Raw genomic sequence first — 10,000 nt, 5'->3', positions numbered from 1 at the left:
GGCGAGGGGGGACTTAGTGCACTGAGCCGTGCGGCAGGAGGTAGACGTGCTCCCCGCGGCCGGGCGGGCACTTAGCGCGCGGAGGCTGGAACCGCGGGGTAGACGTGGTCCCCGGGACGAGGGCCGCCTGGTATCGCCCGCCCCGGCCCCCAACCCCCCCCCCCCCCCCCCCCCAACCCCCCCCCCCCCCCCGCGGCGGCGTAAATGAAGAGAGGCAGTCGGCATGAAACCTTCTTTTATTAAGTGTTGTTTTCATCGAGCGTCTTTCATTAAAGGTTGTGTTCTGAAGCAGTCTTTTCTTCAACAGCGCTGTTCTCCGGGGAGAAGGTCTGCCGGCATCTCTAGAAATCTCCCCCCGCTCCTGACCGCCTCCCCCCCCGCCCCCGCTGCCGGTTTGCGCGGAGCCCCCCCTTCCCGCCGTTGCCTCTTGCCGCTACCCCCCGCCCCCCCCCGCTGCCGGTTTGCGCGGAGCCCCCCCTTCCCGCCGTTGCCTCTTGCCGCTACCCCACCCCCGCCCCCCCCCCGCTGCCGGTTTGCGCGGAGCCCCCCCTTCCCGCCGTTGCCTCTTGCCGCTACCCCCCGCCCCCACCCGCTGCCGGTTTGCGCGGAGCCCCCCCTTCCCGCCGTTGCCTCTTGCCGCTACCCCCGCCCCCCCCCCCGCTGCCGGTTTGCGCGGAGCCCCCCCTTCCCGCCGTTGCCTCTTGCCGCTACCCCCGCCCCCCCCCGCTGCCGGTTTGCGCGGAGCCCCCCCTTCCCGCCGTTGCCTCTTGCCGTTACCCCCCGCCCCCCCCCGCTGCCGGTTTGCGCGGAGCCCCCCCGCCTGCCGTTGCCTCTTGCCGCGGCCACCACCGCCCCCCCCACACCCCCCGGCCCCCGTTACCGGTTTGCGCGGAGCCCCCCCTCCCGACGTTGCCTCTTGCCGCTGCTGCCACCCCCAGCTCCCCACACCCCCCGGCTCCCGTTAGCGGTTTGCGCGGAGCCCCCCCTTCCCGCCGTTGCCTCTTGCCGCTACCCCCCGCCCCCCCCCCCCGCTGCCGGTTTGCGCGGAGCCCCCCCCGCCTGCCGTTGCCTCTTGCCGCGGCCACCACCGCCCCCCCCACACCCCCCGGCCCCCGTTACCGGTTTGCGCGGAGCCCCCCCTCCCGACGTTGCCTCTTGCCGCTGCTGCCACCCCCAGCTCCCCACACCCCCCGGCTCCCGTTACCGCTTTGCACGGAGCCCCCCCGCCCGCCGTTATCTCTTGCCGCTGCCGCGACCCATCTCCCCCCGCCCCGCCGCCGCTAACTGCCCCCCGAAGCCGCTAGCAGCTGGGCACCCCCCGCCAAAGCCGCCGCGGCTTCCCCTTCCCACATTGTCCCCTGGAGGGGGGATCGCGACGCGGGCTGCCGCTTCCCTCCCGGGCTGCCCGGCTGCTCTCTAACCCCTGCGACCGAGGCGGCGCTGTTAGGGCGGCCGTGCCGGTGCCCCTTGCCGCAGCTAGCCTCTCGCCGCTGCCCCTCCCGTCCGTCGTCCCCCGTCCCCAAAAACTTGCTGCTCTCCACGCTGGAGCCTGCACGGGGGAGGTTGCGCTCCGCTCCTCCGGCCCTAAAGCCGCCCTCGCCCGCCCCCCGGCTTGCCGCTTGGCTGGGCTGCCCGCCCGCCCGCTAATCCCCCCAACGCCCCCCACCCCAAAAACACCCCAGCCCTACCGCATGCCGCTCCCCCTCTCCCCGCTCTCGCTGACCGCTGCCACCCCCCCCCCACCCCTCCCCCCCGAAACAAACCCCCCAGCCCTACCGCATGCCGCTCCCCCTCTCTCCCTAGCCTGCCCCCCCCGCCGTCGCTTGCTGCTGCCGCCGCCGCCGCCGCCGCCCGCCGCCGCCGCCGCCGCCGCCGCCGCCGGGACCCGCCTCGGTCTGGTGGCGCGCGCTCGGAGATCCCCGGCTACCCGTCCGTCCGTCCCTCCCTCCCTCCCGCCCCGCCCCGGGGGAGGGCCCGGGGCAGCGCGGGCAGGCGGGGAGCAAAAAAAGGCGCGGGCGCCAAAAAACGTCGGGGTCCCGGGGTGGCGGAGGGGGGCGGCGGCGGGGGCGGCGGCGGGTACACGGCGCCGGGTCCAGGGCGCCGGGTCCAGCCCGTCCCGGGGCGGGGACAGGTGGTGTCGTCCGTCCCCCGCCCCCGTAACCTGCTCTGAAGCATCCGCTTCCCGCCGCGGTTCGCCCTCCACGCCCCCGCCGCACACGCAGCTGCCGCTTCCCGCCGCCTCTGCCCCCCGCCCCGGGATCAACCACCCGCCGGGTCCAGCCGGTCCCGGTCCCGGGAACCTGCTCCCGGGGCCAGCCGGAGCCACGCCCCCTCCTCTGACGCTTCCAGCTGCCGCCTCCCCTCCCACCCCCCAAACTCACACTGGCCCTCGCCGGCCCGCCCACCCGCCTACCTGCTTGCCCGCCGCCGCTGGGTGGCGTGCCGGACACTCTCGCACACAGGTACACAGACAGGGACACAGGGACACAGGCACTCAGGCACACAGGGACACAGGGACACAGGGACACAAGGACACAGGGACACAGGCACTCAGGCACTCAGGCACTCAGGGACACAGGGACACAGGGACACAGGCACTCAGGCACTCAGGGACACAGGGACACAGGGACACAGGGACACAGGCACTCAGGCACACAGGGACACAGGTGGCGGGCCGGAGGCCTCTCTCCACTGTGTGGCAGGGGTCCAAGAGCCACCCCAGCCCAACCCAGAGGGTCTTTTGCACCTCTCTAGAGGCCACCCAGAGACCCCAGGCCGCAGCAGAAGCCTCCCCCGCATGCTCTGCAGGCTTCCGACCCACCCCAGGCCGCAGCAGAAGCCTCCCCCGCATGCTCTGCAGGCTTCCGACCCACCCCAGGCCGCAGCAGAAGCCTCCCCCGCAAGCTCTGCAGGCTTCCGACCCACCCCAGGCCGCAGCAGAAGCCTCTCCCGCACGCTCTGCAGGCTTCTCAGCCACCCCAGGCCGCAGCAGAAGCCTCTCCCGCACGCTCTGCAGGCTTCTCAGCCACCCCAGGCCGCACCAGAAGCCTCCCCCGCACGCTCTGCAGGCTTCTCAGCCACCCCAGGCCGCACCAGAAGCCTCCCCCGCACGCTCTGCAGGCTTCCCACCCACCCCAGGCCGCAGCAGAAGCCTCTCCCGCACGCCCTGCAGGCTTCTCAGCCACCCCAGGCCGCAGCAGAAGCCTCTCCCGCACGCTCTGCAGGCTTCTCAGCCACCCCAGGCCGCAGCAGAAGCCTCTCCCGCACGCTCTGCAGGCTTCTCAGCCACCCCAGGCTGCAGCAGAAGCCTCTCCCGCACGCTCTGCAGGCTTCTCAGCCACCCCAGGCCGCAGCAGAAGCCTCTCCCGCACGCTCTGCAGGCTTCTCAGCCACCCCAGGCCGCAGCAGAAGCCTCTCCCGCACGCTCTGCAGGCTTCTCAGCCACCCCAGGCCGCAGCAGAAGCCTCTCCCGCACGCTCTGCAGGCTTCTCAGCCACCCCAGGCCCCAACAGAAGCCTCTCCCGCACGCTCTGCAGGCTTCCGACCCACCCCAGGCCGCAGCAGAAGCCTCTCCCGCACGCTCTGCAGGCTTCTCAGCCACCCCAGGCCCCAACAGAAGCCTCTCCCGCACGCTCTGCAGGCTTCCGACCCACCCCAGGCCGCAGCAGAAGCCTCTCCCGCACGCTCTGCAGGCTTCCGACCCACCCCAGGCCGCACCAGAAGCCTCCCCCGCACGCTCTGCAGGCTTCCGTCCCACCCCAGGCCGCACCAGAAGCCTCCCCCGCACGCTCTGCAGGCTTCTCAGCCACCCCAGGCCGCACCAGAAGCCTCCCCCGCACGCTCTGCAGGCTTCTCAGCCACCCCAGGCCGCAGCAGAAGCCTCCCCCGCACGCTCTGCAGGCTTCTCAGCCACCCCAGGCCGCACCAGAAGCCTCTCCCGCACGCTCTGCAGGCTTCCGACCCACCCCAGGCCGCACCAGAAGCCTCCCCCGCATGCTCTGTAGGCTTCTGACCCACCCCAGGCCCCAACAGAAGCCTCCCCCGCACGCTCTGCAGGCTTCTCAGCCACCCCAGGCCGCAGCAGAAGCCTCTCCCGCACGCTCTGCAGGCTTCTCAGCCACCCCAGGCCGCACCAGAAGCCTCTCCCGCACGCTCTGCAGGCTTCTCAGCCACCCCAGGCCGCACCAGAAGCCTCTCCCGCACGCTCTGCAGGCTTCCGACCCACCCCAGGCCGCACCAGAAGCCTCCCCCGCACGCTCTGCAGGCTTCTCCGCCACCACAGGCCGCACCAGAGGATCTTTTGCACCTCTCTGGACGCCACCCAGAGACTCCAGGCCGCACCAGAGGCCCCCCCCCCCAACCATGCCAGCCTAGGCCCCGCTGGCAGCCTCCCTTGTCTGCTTTGGAAGGCCTCCCATCCACTCCAGACCTGCCTGGAGGCCTCCCTCGACTGCTCCCGGGGCCCTCGAAGCCACCCTAGGCCTTTCTGGAGGACCTGCTCGACCGCTCGGGCGGCTTCTGACGCACCCTCGGCCATCCGGCGCCCAGCAGCTCCCAGGGCCAGGCACCGGCCTCCCCCTCCGGCCGCCCCTGGGGCCGGGGGTGGCTCGGACTCGGCGCCCCCAACGTGTCGTCCCGTCCCCCCCCGCCCCGCACCGCCGAACATTCGCTGCAGCCGAGGGCTTGCCGCTCGACGCCTACCCCACCCGCCCAGCCCCCCGCTGCGGCCCGGCGCTGCCCCGGCCGCTGCGCCCCGCCTCTCATCGCTCCCCCCCACCCGGCAACCGGCCGCCGGGCACGGCAAGTCCCAGGGCAGGGAACAGGTGCTGCCGGGACCCCCGTGCTGGCTGCCGGCTTCCCGGGGCTGCCCCGGGCACGGACAGGTCGCCCCCCCCGCCCCGGCGAATGTTCACCGAACCGGCTGCCGGCTGCCTTCGAGCACCCCCCGCCCCCCGCCACTATCGTCCCCCCCCGCCCCCCCTCCGCCTCCGCTGCCGCTTCTCCCCGCACCGCCTCCACTGCCTCCCCCCGCCGCCGGCGAACGAGTCGCCGGATCCGTAGGGTGCCGGGAGCCCGAACGGCGAGCGGCTCCGGCTGCTGCCGGGACCGCGGGGATTCGAGCCGCTCCGGCCGCGGCCGGGACCCCGTGCCGGAAGCCGGCATCCCGGGACGGCCCCGGGACGGCCCCGGTCGCCGGCCGGGTGACGTTCAGCGAAGCGGCTGCCGCCAGTCTTTGGGCCTCCCCCGTGCCGGGGCCGCGGGGATTCGAGCCGGTCCGGCCGCGGCCGGGATCCCGGGCCGGACGATGGCTTCCCGGGCCGGTCCCGGTCGCCTCCCGGGTGACGTTCACCGAAGGGGCTGCCGGCTGTCTTCGAGCCCCCCCCCCCCCTCCGCCTCCGCTGCCGCTTCTCCCCGCAACCCCTCCACTGCCTCCCCCCGCCGCCGGCGAACGAGTCGCCGGATCTGTAGGGTGCCGGGAGCCCGAACGGCGAGCGGCTCCGGCTGCTGCCGGGACCGCGGGGATTCGAGCCGCTCCGGCCGCGGCCGGGACCCCGTGCCGGAAGCCGGCATCCCCGGACGGCCCCGGGACGGCCCTGGTCGCCGGCCGGGTGACGTTCACCGAAGCGGCTGCCGGCTGTCTTCGAGCCCCCCCCCCTCCGCCTCCGCTGCCGCTTCTGCCCGCACCCCCTCCACTGCCTCCCCCCGCCGCCGGCGAACGAGTCGGCGGATCCGTAGGGTGCCGGGAGCCCGAACGGCGAGCGGCTCCGGCTGCTGCCGGGACCGCGGGGATTCGAGCCGGTCCGGCCGCGGCCGGGACCCCGTGCCGGAAGCCGGCATCCCGGGACGGCCCCGGGACGGCCCCGGTCGCCGGCCGGGTGACGTTCAGCGAAGCGGCTGCCGCCAGTCTTTGGGCCTCCCCCGTGCCGGGGCCGCGGGGCTTCGAGCCGGTCCGGCCGCGGCCGGGATCCGGGGCCGGACGATGGCTTCCCGGGCCGGTCCCGGTCGCCTCCCGGGTGACGTTCACCGAAGCGGCTGCCGGCTGTCTTCGAGCCCCCCCCCCCCCTCCGCCTCCGCGGCCGCTTCTGCCCGCACCCCCTCCACTGCCTCCCCCCGCCGCCGGCGAACGAGTCGCCGGATCTGTAGGGTGCCGGGAGCCCGAACGGCGAGCGGCTCCGGCTGCTGCCGGGACCGCGGGGATTCGAGCCGCTCCGGCCGCGGCCGGGACCCCGTGCCGGAAGCCGGCATCCCCGGACAGCCCCGGGACGGCCCCGGTCGCCGGCCGGGTGACGTTCACCGAAGCGGCTGCCGGCTGTCTTCGAGCCCCCCCCCCTCCGCCTCCGCTGCCGCTTCTGCCCGCACCCCCTCCACTGCCTCCCCCCGCCGCCGGCGAACGAGTCGCCGGATCCGTAGGGTGCCGGGAGCCCGAACGGCGAGCGGCTCCGGCTGCTGCCGGGACCGCGGGGATTCGAGCCGGTCCGGCCGCGGCCGGGACCCCGTGCCGGAAGCCGGCATCCCGGGACGGCCCCGGGACGGCCCCGGTCGCCGGCCGGGTGACGTTCAGCGAAGCGGCTGCCGCCAGTCTTTGGGCCTCCCCCGTGCCGGGGCCGCGGGGCTTCGAGCCGGTCCGGCCGCGGCCGGGATCCGGGGCCGGACGATGGCTTCCCGGGCCGGTCCCGGTCGCCTCCCGGGTGACGTTCACCGAAGCGGCTGCCGGCTGTCTTCGAGCCCCCCCCCCCCTCCGCCTCCGCTGCCGCTTCTCCCCGCACCCCCTCCACTGCCTCCCCCCGCCGCCGGCGAACGAGTCGGCGGATCCATACCGTCCCGAGAGCCCGAGGCGGCGGCACCCAGTGCGGGTCCGGCCGAGGCCGGGACCCCGTGCCTGTCGCAGGCTTCCCGGGACGGCCCCGGAACGGCCGCGGTCGCCGGCCGGGTGACGTTCTCCGAAGCGGCTGACGGCTGTCTTCGAGCCCCCCCCCCCCCTCCGCCTCCGCTGCCGCTTCTCCCCGCCCCCCCTCCACTGCCTCCCCCCGCCGCCGGCGAACGAGTCGCCGGATCTGTAGGGTGCCGGGAGCCCGAACGGCGAGCGGCTCCGGCTGCTGCCGGGACCGCGGGGATTCGAGCCGCTCCGGCCGCGGCCGGGACCCCGTGCCGGAAGCCGGCATCCCCGGACGGCCCCGGGACGGCCCTGGTCGCCGGCCGGGTGACGTTCACCGAAGCGGCTGCCGGCTGTCTTCGAGCCCCCCCCCCCTCCGCCTCCGCTGCCGCTTCTGCCCGCACCCCCTCCACTGCCTCCCCCCGCCGCCGGCGAACGAGTCGCCGGATCCGTAGGGTGCCGGGAGCCCGAACGGCGAGCGGCTCCGGCTGCTGCCGGGACCGCGGGGATTCGAGCCGCTCCGGCCGCGGCCGGGACCCCGTGCCGGATGCCGGCATCCCGGGACGGCCCCGGGACGGCCCCGATCGCCGGCCGGGTGACGTTCAGCGAAGCGGCTGCCGCCAGTCTTTGGGCCTCCCCCGTGCCGGGGCCGCGGGGCTTCGAGTCGGTCCGGCCGCGGCTGGGACCCCGTGCCTGTCGCAGGCTTCCCGGGACGGCCCCGGAACGGCCGCGGTCGCCGGCCGGGTGACGTTCACCGAGGCGACTGCCGGCTGTCTTCGAGCCCCCCCCCCCCCTGCCGGAGCCGCGGGGATACGAGCCGGTCCGGCCGCGGCCGGGACCCCGTGCCGGAAGCCGGCATCCCGGGACGGCCCCGGGACGGCCCCGATCGCCTCCTGGGTGACGTTCACCGAAGCGGCTGCCGGCTGTCTTCGAGCCCCCCCCCCCTCCGCCTCCGCTGCCGCTTCTCCCCGCACCCCCTCCACTGCCTCCCCCCGCCGCCCGCGAACGAGTCGCCGGATCTGTAGGGGGCCGGGAGCCCGAGGCGGCGAGCGGCTCCGGCTGCTGCCGGGACCGCGAGGCTTCGAGCCGGTCCGGCCGCGGCCGGGATCTCGTGCCGAACGTCGTCTTCCCGGGACGGTCCCGGGAGGGCCCCAGTCTCCTCCCGGGTGACGTTCACCGAAGCGGCTGCCGGCTGTCTTCGAGCCCCCACCCCTGCCGTGGCCGCGGGGATTCGCCCCGGTCCGGCAGCTGACGGTTCCCTGTGTCGGACGCCGGCTTCCCGGGACTGCCCCGGGACAGCCCCGGTCGCCTCCCGGGTGACGTTCACCGAAGCTGCTGCCGCCTGTCTTTGTCCCCCCCCCCCCGTGCTCTCCCTCAGGCGGGAGGTAGACGTGCTCTCCCTCGGCGAGTAGACGTGCTCTCCCTCGGCGAGTAGACGTGCTCTCCCTCGGCGAGTAGACGTGCTCTCCCTGGGCGAGTAGACGTGCTCTCCCTCGGCGAGTAGACGTGCTCTCCCTGGGCGAGTAGACGTGCTCTCCCTGGGCGAGTAGACGTGCTCTCCCTGGGCGAGTAGACGTGCTCTCCCTGGGCGAGTAGACGTGCTCTCCCTGGGCGAGTAGACGTGCTCTCCCTGGGCGAGTAGACGTGCTCTCCCTGGGCGAGTAGACGTGCTCTCCCTGGGCGAGTAGACGTGCTCTCCCTGGGCGAGTAGACGTGCTCTCCCTGGGCGAGTAGACGTGCTCTCCCTGGGCGAGTAGACGTGCTCTCCCTGGGCGAGTAGACGTGCTCTCCCTCGGCGAGTAGACGTGCTCTCCCTGGGCGAGTAGACGTGCTCTCCCTCGGCGAGTAGACGTGCTCTCCCTCGGCGAGTAGACGTGCTCTCCCTCGGCGAGTAGACGTGCTCTCCCTGGGCGAGTAGACGTGCTCTCCGCGGAGATAGCGCTTGTCGCCAAGGGGTCGCTGTTGCGCTCTGCCTCCGCCTACGTCATCGTACAAGCCGGCGTGATTTCTGCGACCTGCCGCTGGGCGGAGGTCGGCTGGTTGTGCGCTCGCGGAGCTGACGGCCCTCCAGTTCCGTATATGAGGGAACAAGCGACGCCGAGCACTCCCAGGGCAGCGCTGCCGAGCGGCTGCTCCAAGCCACCCGCCAGGCGGCTGGGCAGGGGTCCGTCTGGCTTCTCGGTGGCTTTCGCCCGGGTCAGAGAGGGGACCCGCGGGGCCGAACAAAGGCGCGGCGGTTTGGAGCGGCCGCTGGCGCACCCTCAGCGGTGTTGGATGGGTTTCGCTCGTCCGTGAGCCGGAGCCCAGCCCGGGCTCGGCAACGAAAGCGGGGAAAAGAAAAAAAGTTGACGAGTGGCTGGCGCCGGCCACTGCCGAAGTGTGGAACCCCCGAAGCGAAGTTTGCCCGGTGGGGCACGGGGGCAGAGAAAGCCGGGGAGACGTGGTGCCGGCGTCGGTCCCACCAAGAATGGAAAGCAAGCCCGTCCAGGCACGGCGAGAGAGAGCCCGGTAAGGGGCAGAGAGAGTTCCCAGCACTGGACCCTCTTCACGGGGGTTCCCCCCCATGGCCAAAGCCGCAGCCCGCGGGGGCACGGCATCTAAGGGAAAAGCCAGCGGCGGTGACTGGCCACTCGTATGCTATGGAGCCCGGCATGGGGGGAGGAGGGCAAGCCGGTGCCCCAGCACGGCTTCCTCCTGGCTCCAGAGGGGCGCCCCGTGATGGAGATGTAACTCGGTGCAGCTTGAGGGAAAATGCAAGCCCACATTTCGGGGAGGCAGAGGTGCCCTGTGAGCCGGTGCGGCCCGGTGCAGCTTGCCCCCCCCCCCCATCTCTGGAGGGCGCCCCGTTTGCTCCTCCGGCGTGTTGCCCGCACGCCGAGCCCCGTGCCTGCTGGCTGCTCCCGAGGGCGGTGGCGGGTGCGCGTGGCTGTGTCTGTCCCAGAAGAGCGAGGCCGTGGGGCCTCCGCTGGCTTCCTTTCCTTCTGTCCTTGTTGATCGATGAGGCCTTTCGGGTCGCGTCGGAAAGGGCCCCCGGCCGGCAGGGCAAGGGCGGTCTTCCTTTCCACTTCGCTTCCCGTCGCGTGTGAGGTGTCGTCCTCGTTCCCCCAGCCCCGAGCGGCTCGAGCG

This window comes from Melanerpes formicivorus, unplaced genomic scaffold (genome assembly GCF_026170545.1).
Source record: "Melanerpes formicivorus ecotype bairdi unplaced genomic scaffold, bMelFor1.0.p_v2 SCAF_903, whole genome shotgun sequence".
Classification (NCBI taxonomy): domain Eukaryota; kingdom Metazoa; phylum Chordata; class Aves; order Piciformes; family Picidae; genus Melanerpes; species Melanerpes formicivorus.
This window is presented reverse-complemented; position numbering follows the sequence as displayed.